Raw genomic sequence first — 14,333 nt, 5'->3', positions numbered from 1 at the left:
AAACCAAACTTAACAAATGTTGACCAAAAAAGTCAACTAATAACCACAATAGTAAAATGCATGAAAAGTGAATGCAACAGTAATAATTGTTTAAATGAAATCTGCGACACAATATACAGACTCTCTAGCCAGCGGAAGCAAATAATCAATCATCACCTGAGAATAAAACATGCGAGTAAACTGTCAACATAAGAATGTTGGTGAGATATAGGTTTAATAAAACAACTTGAATTAAATTAGACCACAAGATTTAATGTTGAGAAACGTCTTTAAAATATTATTACATTTATCCTGTGAGCACCTGGTAACCCAACTTAACTCGGTTTATCTACCCTTTTATGGATCATACACTGAACAGATGTATCTTCTAACGAAGGACTATACATTCCCTTGAAAACTAGTGCGACTAGGAAGGAATGGGGCGGTCAGGCCCGATAGATCTATCAATAGGATTCGCGCCTACGGTACAGAGCCCGTAGCTACAAGTTACCAAGCTGAGGTATATTTTTGTTCAACTCACAAATGAATAATTTACCATTTTTGATTACTTGTGTCTAATATGTAAAACAAAAAGCATGTATTCTCATCCCAAAAAGATTTAAAACAGTAGAAAGAGGTGGGACTATAACTCACCTTATATAGAACGGTAGATAACTCGAAACCAATAATCAGTAAGAATGTTCTGAAGCGTTTAACCTAGAGTAATAAGGTTGGTCAGTAGTCATACAACACCTTTAGAAGTTATCTTTATATTTATATATTAAATCTTTCATTTTAAAAATTTGTAAAAAAAAAAAAAAATTAGGGAAGTGAACAATTTTAGTGTGATTCTTTTTAATATAGCATTATAATATCATATATACGTTAGGGTTGATGGTGTAAATATTAAATCAAACATTCATATATATATATATATATATATATATATATATATATATATATATATATATATATATATATATATATATATATATATATATATATATATATATATATATATATTTATATGACTATATGTATGTATATAATGTATATAGTTAATAATTAAATTTATTTAACTTATTCTTTGAATTGGCTAGTTCACTTGATATACATGTAGAGAGACTGAATATGTAAATTTGTATATGTTAGCATGCATGAACTATTATTACCTGTTTGAATTACAATCGTACAACAAAATGGATTTACATATTATATATGTATTTGTATATTCAAATTTATATATTGTAGTGAATAAATAAGTTAGAGACTAAAATCGTAATTGTCATAAATCACCTCCCTTTTGATTATACAACAAAGTGTGTTCAAATTTTTTTATAACGTACAGACCTCAAAAATTCTTTTTAATTTATTTGTAAGACTAGTCATAGATTAGGGACTATAAACGTAAATTCTAAAAAATTGATTCTTTCTTATTAGTGATATCAGACATTTTTTTTTTACAACTAATAGTATACATACTTTTAGTTTTTGTAGGAGTTTGTAAACATGACCATATTCAGCGGTTTTAAATTGGAAATTACAAAAATCATTTCATCATCTTCATTTGAATATGGACGTACAGGGAAGACGAGAGAAAGAATGTTCGTCCCTTTTTTTTTTCTTTTCAACTTCACTAAATTATTTATTTTTGTAACAACTTAGATACTATATTGATAATGAGTATATATGGAATAAAAAGAATATATATATAATATCATATTTTGACGACTTCAACTCGTTCATGAGTAAACTTTATATTATTTTATTGTATTGTATCTCACTTCCAATCCATTTGTATCCGATAGTCACAGCAAACAGTCTATTATATTATAAATTTTCAGATTTAAATTCCAATTTGTTAGTAGCTATTTACCCAATAGCCCGAGACTTACCGATATCGATGATATATTATGGGTTGTTTTTCTTTTGCTTTGATTAAAAATATAAAGGCTAGAATCTAAAAAAAAAAAACTTATTAATATTCGAGTTTGGCTAAGAAATACCTTTCAAACAGAAGTGCGTTTGTACATAGACTAAATCACCAATTGCTTCGTTGCTTTGGTTGTGGTGTACGTGAGTGTGTATGTCCGTTTCCCTTAGACTAAAATCTAATGAGTGTTACTTTTTGTTTGACAGAGAGTTTATGTGAGTGAAGTATATTTGGTGAACAAATAATGTGGTGACGGAGAGTTCAGCTCAACAGAGAGTTTACTTAAGTATAATCTTCCGAAGTTGACGATAAAAATAGGATTCATATATCACAATGAGCTAAACTTATTTGACTACATCACTTTACTTTTGAATTTGCCATGTTGTTGATAATATTATATTATTGTTAGTTATCTCTTACAATTTAAATTTTTTTTTTATATGGTTCATGACTCAATTTATTATTATTATAATAATGACATTGAGACCAAATTGTACTAGTTGAGCTGAACTTATTTGACTACATCACTTTATTTTATTTTATTAATAATTTTTTTTTAAACAACTTCACACAGAATTTGACTTTATGTTCTATTTTATTATTTTTTTTTTGTAGTTTAATGTAAATCACAATATATTTTATGTTTATGTTTATATATTAGAATATAAATAATCATAGTTGTATACGTATCACGAAAATTGTACTGATTTAATTAGAATCACTCAATTCACATTTATTTATAATTTATATATGTTACCATCTTTTTGAAATTAACCAATTGAAATATCTTAAGTTGTAAGGATGTTTGAGTAGTAATACATTTTACAAAGATAAAGTCTCACAAAATGGTTGGTCAAGTATTTTTGAGATGGCCACCTAAGTTTACAAGAGTTAATTACTAATATAATATAAATATTTTATACTACTACTTATGAGTCATAATATGAGATTATAAAAAAAAAAAATTGGTTGTTTAGTGGATTTGGAAATGAGGTTCTCTTTTGTGAGTTGTAAAGTAAAAGAAGATGCATATATTAACAAAGTGGCCGACAAGTTGGAAATTGACATCATTCTTTCTTATCCTTTTATTTTAAATTCTAAACTTAATTAAAGATAAGTATTAATATTAATATAATAAAACAATAGTAGTAGCTAGAATATGTGATGGCAGAGTTGAAATACATATGCTCTGTTTTCAGTCTCTTTGTAATTGAATTATATATATTTTGTTGAGGTGTTGATCAAGATAGTAATAAGGGGTAAGAAGTATGAAACTAGGAGTAATGTAGTCATATAATAATACGCAACGGCCCGAACTATACAACGAATTTGAACTGATAAAAAAATCATTGCGTGATTTAGATACACGAAGAGGATAAAATTCAAGAAATAAAACATAGGAATATTTTATTCTTTTAATTGACATAGGAATCTCACATAAAACAATTCGAATTTGAAAATCACGAATATATAAAATGGTTGGTTTGGAAACCGAGACGACTCTTCGAATAAAACATATACGCAGGAACGTCCTTACGAAAAATCACACCTTTTTCAATTAATAAATAATATATGAATATTATTAAAAAAAAAATATGACATGGCAAGGATACTAGTTAACGAGAGTTAAATACTTAATAAAAAAATATATATATATAACGGAAAAAGTAGGGTCATGACAGTACCTACCCGTTAAAGAAATTTCGTCCCGAAATTTAAGCAGTAGTAGATGTTGACGCATCATTCGGAAATAAATACGGATATTTCTGCTTCATCTGATCTTCACGCTCCCAAGTAAACTCGGGCCCGCGTCTAGCATTCCATCTAACTCGGACAATCGGTATTTTGCTTTGCTTGAGTTTCTTGACCTCGCGGTCCATAATTTCAACTGGTTCTTCAGCGAAATGAAGTTGATCATCGATTTGAATCTCGTCCAAAGGAATTGTTTCATTAGCCTCGGCCAAACACTTCTTCAAATTTGATACATGAAAAACGTCATGAAGCGCACTAAGTTCTTGTGGCAATTTCAACCTGTATGCCACTGGTCCAATCCTCTCGGTGATTTCAAATGGACCAACATATCGAGGGTTTAACTTTCCTCGCTTTCCAAAATGGACAACGCCTTTCCATGGTGAGACCTTCAACATAACACGGTCCCCAACCTGAAACTCTAATGTTTTTCTTCGAACATCAGCGTAACTCTTTTGCCTACTTCTGGCAGTTTTAAGTCGTTCTTTGATCTGAACAATCTTCTCAGTAGTCTCGTGAATGATTTCCGAACCTGTAAGTTGACTATCTCCAACTTCATTCCAACAAATAGGAGACCTACACTTTCTACCATACAATGCCTCGAACGGTGCAGCACCAATACTTGCATGGTAACTATTATTGTACGAAAACTCGGCCAATGGCAAATATCTATCCCAGCCATTTCCAAAATCAATAACACACGCGCGGAGCATGTCTTCCAAAGTTTGAATGGTCCTCTCACTTTGACCATCTGTTTGTGGATGATATGCAGTACTCATATCCTATTTAGTTCCCAAAGCTTCTTGCAAAGATTGCCAAAACCTCGATGTAAATCGACTGTCTTGGTCTGAAATGATAGATATAGGAACACCATGTCTTGAAACAACTTCCTTCAAATATAAACGAGTCAGCTTCTCCATTTTATCGGTTTCCTTTATAGGTAGGAAATGAGCCGATTTTGTGAGCCTGTCAACAATAATCCAAATAGTATCATAACCACCCACGGCTTTTGGTAACTTCGTGTTAAAATCCATAGCAATACATTCCCACTTCCACTCGGGAATTTCAGGTTGTACCAAAAGTCCAGATGGCTTTTGATGTTCTACCTTGACTTTCGCACATGTTAAACACTTAGCCACATAGGTAGCCACATCAGCCTTCAAATTTGGCCACCAATAATGCTCCTTGAGATCATGGTACATCTTCCCTGATCCGGGATGAATTGAGTATCTAGATTTATGTGCTTCATCTAAAACAAGTTGTCTCAAGTCACCAAACTTCAGAACCCAAAGACGTCTCCCAAAATAACGAGTCCCATCTTCTCGTACCTCGAATCTTTTATCCAAACCTTTAATCTTCTCATTCTTGATATTTTCCTCCTTCAAAGCTTCTTGCTGAGCTTCAAGAATTTGCTTTGTGAGGTTTGTTCGGATAGTCAAATTTAGAGCTCGAACTCTTAAAGGTTTCTCTCTTTCTTTCCGACTCAGAGCGTCGGCTACAACATTAGCCTTCCCGGGATGATATCGAATTTCTACATCGTAATCATTTATCAGTTCAACCCACCGTCGTTGTCTCGTATTCAGTTGTTTCTGTTCGAAAATGTGTTGAAGACTTTTGTGGTCGGTGAATATTGTACACTTACTTCCGTAGAGATAATGTCTCCACATCTTAAGTGCAAAAACTACTGCACCCAACTCTAAATCATGAGTTGTATAATTTTGCTCATGTATCTTTAGTTGACGTGAAGCGTAAGCGATAAATTTATTCCGCTGCATCAACACACAACCAAACCCTTGACGTGAAGCGTCACAATAGATAACAAAATCGTCGTTCCCCTCGGGTAGTGATAATATAGGTGCTGAAGTTAACTTCTTCTTCAACAATTGAAATGCGGTTTCTTGTTCAGCAGACCAAACATACTTCCTTCCTTTATGCGTCAATGCAGTAAGAGGTTTCGCTATCCTAGAAAAATCTTGGATAAACCTTCGGTAGTAACCGGCGAGACCTAAGAATTGACGTATTTGTCTCGGAGTCTTTGGAGTTTCCCATTTTTCAATGGCTTCAATTTTTGCAGGATCTACTTGAATTCCTTGTCGGCTAACAATATGACCGAGGAATTGCACCTCCGGCAACCAAAACTCACACTTGGAAAACTTTGCATATAACTCCTCTTTTTTTAACAATTCAAGCACCAATCTCAAGTGCTCTTCATGCTCTTGGTCGCTCTTAGAGTAGATAAGAATGTCATCAATAAACACAATGACGAATTTGTCCAGATACGGACTACACACTCAGTTCATGAGATCCATGAACACAGCAGGTGCGTTAGTCAGTCCGAACGGCATAACCAAAAATTCACAATGGCCATATCGAGTTCAGAATGCGGTTTTTGGAATATCGGCTTCTTTAACATGGAGTTGATGATAACCGGAGCGAAGATCAATCTTTAAATAAACGGATGAACCTTGTAGTTGATCGAACAAATCATCGATTCTCGAAAGCGGATAACGATTTTTGATGGTAAGCTTGTTCAATTCTCAGTAATCAATACATAATCTGAATGAACCATCCTTCTTTTTGACAAATAAAACAGGAGCTCCCCACGGGGAAAAGCTGGGACGAATGAAACCTTTCTCCAATAAATCTTGAAGTTGACTTGCAAGTTCTTGGAGTTTGGATGGAGCAAGTCTATAAGGCGCACGAGCTACAGGAGCAGCACCCGGTGCTAGATCAATTTGAAACTCTACCGCTCGGTGCGGTGGAAGTCCGGGTAAATCTTCAGGAAACACTTCGGGAAATTCGCGTACGATTGCTATGTCACTTAACTCTCTTTCTTTCGGATCGAATTTACTCACTTGAGCAAGAATAGCATGACACCCTTTCCTGAGATACTTCTGAACTTTCAAACAGCTGATGAGGTTCAATTGCTTACACTTCCTATCACCATAGATCATTAACGGTTCTCCATCTACTTGAGGAATACGAATAGCCTTCTCATAGCAAACGATCTCAGCTCGATTCTTGGACAGCCAATCCATACCAATGATTACATCAAAACTTCCTAACTCAATAGGTATCAAGTCCAATTCAAAACTTTTATCACCCAAAGTTATACTACAGTTACGATACACTTTTTCAGCCTTAAGTAATTTACCACTAGCTACCTCTACAGTATACTTTCTGTCTAAGGTTGATAATGGAGTGATGATTTTAGGACTTAGTTTGCTAGACACAAAACATAAATCCGCATCAGAATCAAATAGAACATGAACCAGTAAATTATTGGCTGAAAACGTACCAGTAACCAACTCAGGGTCATCTTCCGCATCTCTAACATTAATGTTGAACGCTCTACCACGTGCGTTCCCACCATTTTTCTTCTTATCCGGGCACGAATCAATAAAATGCCCTGGTTTTCCGCACCCATAACAAACCCTCGGTGCAACAACTTTATCCTTCCCATTAGTAGGTTCCTTTGCAGCAGTATTAGAAACAGAGCTCTTGCAATCTTGGGCTATGTGTCCCTGTTTGTTGCACTTGGAACACACAATTGTACAGTACCCGGTATGGTTCTTGTAGCATCTTGGGCACGTTTGACGCTGATTACCCTGCTTAGAACCTGAGTTATTATGCCTCTTATGCTGATTGTGATTTGAGTTACGATTACCTTCCCATTTTCGCTTCCCGTTCTCATCTTTCTTAGCAACCACATTGCTAGTTTCTCCAGGCGAGATCTTCTTTGCCTTACGCAAAAATCTTGTCATTTAGCTTGTGTGCCATAGCTACGGTAGCTTCAATAGTTTGAGGTTCACTGGATTCAACACCAACTTCAATCAAGTCAGATAATCCTTCAATATAATCCTCGATCTTGAGGTCTTCGGTAGGAAAAACATTTGGACACAAAAGAGTCAACTCAAAGAACCGCTGATCATAAGCATCAATGTCATTTCCCTTCATTTTCAGATTTTTTAGCTCAGTCTCTAGTTTCTTAAGTTCACCCCTTGGACAGTAGCGGTTGATCATTCTTTGCTTGAAAGCTTCCCAAGTAAGGCCATATGCCACATCATTCCCAATAGCACTAACATGATTGTTCCACCAGGTCAATGCACTATTTTTCAAAGTGCAGCTGGCGAAGTTCACCTTATCCTCTTCTCGGACCTTACTAGCTCGGAATATAGATTCCAACTTCTCAAACCAACGTGAAAGACCAACTAGTCCTTCGGTACCACAAAACTCTTGAGGCTTACTCCCCATGAAGGTCTTATGAGAGCAGCCATCATGGTTCCCATTTCCATTCCCATTATTGCCATTGTTGTTGTTATTGATATTATTCTGAAGAGCTGTGGTCATAGCAACAGTGGCAGCAGCGATCCCTTCTGCCAACAACCATTGAAAACGAGCTTCGGTAGATTCGCGAGGAGGCATGATAAGTTATAACCTATAATTAATACCGTAATGTAAATTTAATGCATAATAATGCTATAACAAAGAAAGGTCAGGCTGTAGACTAGACTCTAATGCACCCTATTGACCCAGGGTTGATCACATTAAGACTGCCTAGTTCCCTACAACTAAAGCTCTGATACCAACTTTAACGTCCCGTCAAATTAACCTTGACAACCAACGTTTACTTGGTCCCATAACCTTGATCGAAAACTCTACATGAACATTTTTAAACAACCATTGCATTCATTTATTGAAAGAGATTACTCAAAAGGAAATCCAACATTTTAAAAGTTTTAAAGTCAAACCAAACTTAACAAATGTTGACCAAAAAAGTCAACTAATAACCACAATAGTAAAATGCATGAAAAGTTAATGCAACAGTAATAATTGTTTAAATGAAATCTGTGACACAATATGCAGACTCTCTAGCCAGCGGAAGCAAATAATCAATCATCACCTGAGAATAAAACATGCGAGTAAACTGTCAACATAAGAATGTTGGTGAGATATAGGTTTAATAAAACAACTTGAATTAAATTAGACCACAAGATTTAATGTTGAGAAACATCTTTAAAATATTATTACATTTATCCCGAGAGCACCTGGTAACCCAACTTAACTCAGTTTATCTACCCTTTTATGGATCATACACTGAACAGATGTATCTTCTAACGAAGGACTATACATTCCCTTGAAAACTAGCACGACTAGGAAGGAATGGGGCGGTCAGGCCCGATAGATCTATCAATAGGATTCGCGCCTACGGTACAGAGCCCGTAGCTACAAGTTACCAAGCTGAGGTATATTTTTGTTCAACTCACAAATGAATAATTTACCATTTTTGATTACTTGTGTCTAATATGTAAAACAAAAAGCATGTATTCTCATCCCAAAAAGATTTAAAACAGTAGAAAGAGGTGGGACTATAACTCACCTTATATAGAACGGTAGATAACTCGAAACTAATAATCAGTAAGAATGTTCCGAAGCGTTTAACCTAGAGTAATAAGGTTGATCAGTGGTCATACAACACCTTTAGAAGTTATCTTTATATTTATATATTAAATCTATCATTTTAAAAATTTGTAAAAAAAAAAATTTTTAGGGAAGTGAACAATTTTAGTGTGATTCTTTTTAATATAGCATTATAATATCATATATACGTTAGGATTGATGGTGTAAATATTAAATCAAACATTCATATATATATATATATATATATATATATATATATATATATATATATATATATATATATTTATACGACTATATGTATGTATATAATGTATATAGTTAATAATTAAATTTATTTAACTTATTCTTTGAATTGGCTAGTTCACTTGATATACATGTAGAGAGACTGAATATGTAAATTTGTATATGTTAGCATGCATGAACTATTATTACCTGTTTGAATTACAATCGTACAATAAAATGGATTTAAATATTATATATGTATTTATATATTCAAATTTATATATTGTAGTGAATAAATAAGTTAGAGACTGAAATCGTAATTGTCATAAATCACCTCCCTTTTGATTATACAACAAAGTGTGTTCAAATTTTTTTATAACGTACAGACCTCAAAAATTCTTTTTAATTTATGTGTAAGACTAGTCATAGATTAGGGACTATAAACGTAAATTCTAAAATATTGATTCTTTCTTATTAGTGATATCAGACATTTTTTTTTTACAACTAATAGTATACATACTTTTAGTTTTTGTAGGAGTTTGTAAACATGACCATATTCAGCGGTTTTAAATTGGAAATTACAAAAATCATTTCATCATCTTCATTTGAATATGGACGTACAGGGAAGACGAGAGAAAGAATGTTCGTCCCTTTTTTTTTCTTTTCAACTTCACTAAATTATTTATTTTTGTAACAACTTAGATACTATATTGATAATGAGTATATATGGAATAAAAAGAATATATATATAATATCATATTTTGACGACTTCAACTCGTTCATGAGTAAATTTTATATTATTTTATTGAATTGTATCTCACTTCCAATCCATTTGTATCCGATAGTCACAGCAAACAGTCTATTATATTATAAATTTTCAGATTTAAATTCCAATTTGTTAGTAGCTATTTACCCAATAGCCCGAGACTTACCGATATCGATGATATATTATGGGTTGTTTTTCTTTTGCTTTGATTAAAAATATAAAGGCTAGAATCTAAAAAAAAAAAAAAAAACTTATTAATATTCGAGTTTGGCTAAGAAATACCTTTCAAACGGAAGTGCGTTTGTACATAGACTAAATCACCAATTGCTTCGTTGCTTTGGTTGTGGTGTACGTGAGTGTGTATGCCCGTTTCCCTTAGACTAAAATCTAATGATTGTTACTTTTTGTTTGACAGAGAGTTTATGTGAGTGAAGTATATTTGGTGAACAAATAATGTGGTGACGGAGAGTTCAGCTCAACCGAGAGTTAACTTAAGTATAATCTTCCGAAGTTGACGATAAAAATAGGATTCATATATCACAATGAGCTGAACTTATTTGACTACATCACTTTACTTTTAAATTTGCCATGTTGTTGATAATATTATATTATTGTTAGTTATCTCTTACAATTTAATTTTTTTATATGGTTCATGACTCAATTTATTATTATTATAATAATGACATTGAGACCAAATTGTACTAGTTGAGCTGAACTTATTTGACTACATCACTTTATTTTATTTTATTAATAATTTTTTTTAAACAACTTCACACAGAATTTGACTTTATGTTCTATTTTTTTTTTTTTTTGTAGTTTAATGTAAATCACAATATATTTTATGTTTATGTTTATATATTAGAATATAAATAATCATAGTTGTATACGTATCACGAAAATTGTACTGATTTAATTAGAATCACTCAATTCACATTTATTTATAATTTATATATGTTACCATCTTTTTGAAATTAACCAATTGAAATATCTTAAGTTGTAAGGATGTTTGAGTAGTAATACGTTTTACAAAGATAAAGTCTCACAAAATGGTTGGTCAAGTATTTTTGAGATGGCCACCTAAGTTTACAAGAGTTAATTACTAATATAATATAAATATTTTATACTACTACTTATGAGTCATAATATGAGATTATAAAAAAAAAATTGGTTGTTTAGTGGATTTGGAAATGAGGTTCTCTTTTGTGAGTTGTAAAGTAAAAGAAGATGCATATATTAACAAAGTGGCCGACAAGTTGGAAATTGACATCATTCTTTCTTATCCTTTTATTTTAAATTCTAAACTTAATTAAAGATATGTATTAATATTAATATGATAAAACAATAGTAGTAGCTAGAATATGTGATGGCAGAGTTGAAATACATATGCTCTGTTTTCAGTCTCTTTGTGATTGAATTGTATATATTTTGTTGAGGTGGTGATCAAGATAGTAATAAGGGGTAAGAAGTATGAAACTAGGAGTAACGTAGTCATATAATAATACGCAACGGCCCGAACGATACAACGAATTTAAACTGATAAAAAAAATCATTGCGTGATTTAGATACACGAAGAGGATAAAATTCAAGAAATAAAACATAGGAATATTTTATTCTTTTAATTGACATAGGAATGTCACATAAAACATTTCGAATTTGAAAATCACGAATATATAAAATGGTTGGTTTGGAAACCGAGACGACTCTTCGAATAAAACATATACGCAGGAACGTCCTTACGAAAAATCACACCTTTTTCAATTAATAAATAATATATGAATATTATTAAAAAAAAAAATATGACATGGCAAGGATACTAGTTAACGAGAGTTAAATACTTAATAGAAAAAAATATATATATAACGGAAAAAATAGGGTCATGACAGATATCAACGTCACACGCACCATACATACCAAGGAGTACCAACAACAATAAACGATGAAGTATTGATTTATAACTTCATCGGAGAAACATTCTGCTGTGATTATGTAATCTCTAAAGTCATAGAGATTATCTATTTCAGCCTTAACCATAAATCAGATGAGTGGACAGAAATGACAGAAGGAAGAATAGAAACCCTGAAAAAGATGGTGTGTAATTTACAAGCTAGACTTGGTTTACCAACAAATTCACCAGCACCGTCAGTACCGACAGCATCATCAGCACTAACAGCATCTATAACATTATAAGCTCCGTCAGTTCAAGAAATTACTGTGGATATCATCACAAATCAACAACAAGTATGTCATATCAACGAGTCATGAAGTATTAACTCATCCCCACTGAAGGATTTATATGTATATCTATTATATATATAAATTTGGAAACCATAATAAATCTTTCCGTACTAAGCTATTACGTGTGAATCTTAACTACTCGGTTAAATTCATATTACTATTATGCTATGATGTACATCCTTCGTTAACAACTTAACCATCGTTAACTACAATCTACGTTTTAATTTAATGAACTCCATTTCATAATAAATCAAGTGTATTACTCAAATATATGTTTGATTTTACACTTTCATCGTCGATGTACTCGAAACTTTTCAGATAACATTATTCGTACCTTGCGAAGTTCACAAGAATTCCACAAACATCAACATCATGCATCAACAAATAACGAAGTATTGATTCATAATTTCAATTTCGTTGAATAAATACTCCGTAAAAGTTATGTAATTTCTAAAGTCTGTAAGGATTATTCAATTCTAGTTTCAACCGTAAATCAAATGAGTTTAATATTAACTCATTACATCTATGTTACATCTAAAGAAATATACATATATATATTTCCATAAAGACTGTAATAAAATTCTTTTGTACAAAATATTAATTGTGAAATTTTTTTTAACGGGTAGGTAATACCCAAGATATATATAAATTCACAATTAATATGTTACATTCTTCGAACCTGATTCAGCAAATCATCCATTATACTCCCTACTTTCACAACAATATACATTCTTTTATAGAAGTCAAAACAATCATACTCATCCAAAATCTAATTACATATTCTGATTTTGAAATCTCAGAATTCAACTCAAGATATAACCAAAATCATCACTCTTAGATCCTTACATCTTTCAAAGCTATACTTTGATTTCAAAACAGTGCTAGAACATCATATGTATATTAACGACTTCAATCTGTGTTCAAAACCTCCAAAATCCCTGAAGACACTTCAAATAATGAACAATCGAGATGATGATCCAACCACATATTACCCACAGTCTTGTACCTGAAAAACTCTCGAAACCAAAGTCATAGTTTAACACGTATCCGTGTCAGACCCTTTGGTATTTGTTAGCTAAAATAACTTTTCAATCTCTTTTCAAAATAGACAGTTTTGTCACAGCTCCAGCAAATCACCTTCAATTGTTCATTCGAATAAGCCTTATTATAACGATTACCTCTTCATTGTTGTTACCTGGGAACCTTTCATATCTCGCCACATTAGCAGTATACTTATCAACAACTTCATTAACCTTCGACTTAAGTCTCTCCGAAGAGTTACTATACTTATTCATTGAAATCCCATCATGTACTCACCTACATCCTGTAACAAGAATTGTCATACCAATTACTGGGAATCGGCAATCAGTATTTTGAATTTAGCTGTAATTTTACGCCAACATTTATATGTATACATATAACGTCTACCTCCAAGACTTACAGACTTCGAATGTGAAGTTCCTGAAAAACATCCCAAACTACGAACTAGTTCTCCGAAATTGGAGAAAATGCTGATGAAGCAGCAAAAACTGTAAACGACTTTAACAGTTAAAAGTTTGATGATAAAGAATAGTATGGTGGTAAAGCTGAGAAAAAGAGAAGGTTTGGAACTGGAAAATGGATTGAACAGACCATGAAGGAGGCTGTGGAAAAATCACAAAGACTAAACCTGCCTTCAAAGGATCCAAATGATTTAGTGTCTGCTGAAGTCGTTAGTAAACACCTTACTCCTTATTCTTAACCTTTGCGGACAATATTATTCATCATCATCATATCTTAAATATTATAATATATCTTCGTATCTCCCATTATACATATCCTCTATATTTCTGAAGATATTTTCATAACCATTCTTATCCGAAATCATTTATCTCTTCGCAATATCTGAAGGTATTTCGTATGCCCGAGAGACATATTAAATTAATGTGGCCAACATGTTATGATCCAAGTCTGGTCATACCCAATAACAAGCTTACCAATATTTTATATGTATTTAATCTTAATGACTGGATCCTTAAATAAATACGT

The sequence above is a fragment of the Rutidosis leptorrhynchoides genome, chromosome 3 (genome assembly GCF_046630445.1).
Source record: "Rutidosis leptorrhynchoides isolate AG116_Rl617_1_P2 chromosome 3, CSIRO_AGI_Rlap_v1, whole genome shotgun sequence".
Classification (NCBI taxonomy): Eukaryota; Viridiplantae; Streptophyta; class Magnoliopsida; order Asterales; family Asteraceae; genus Rutidosis; species Rutidosis leptorrhynchoides.
Note: the sequence above shows the minus strand (reverse complement) of the source record.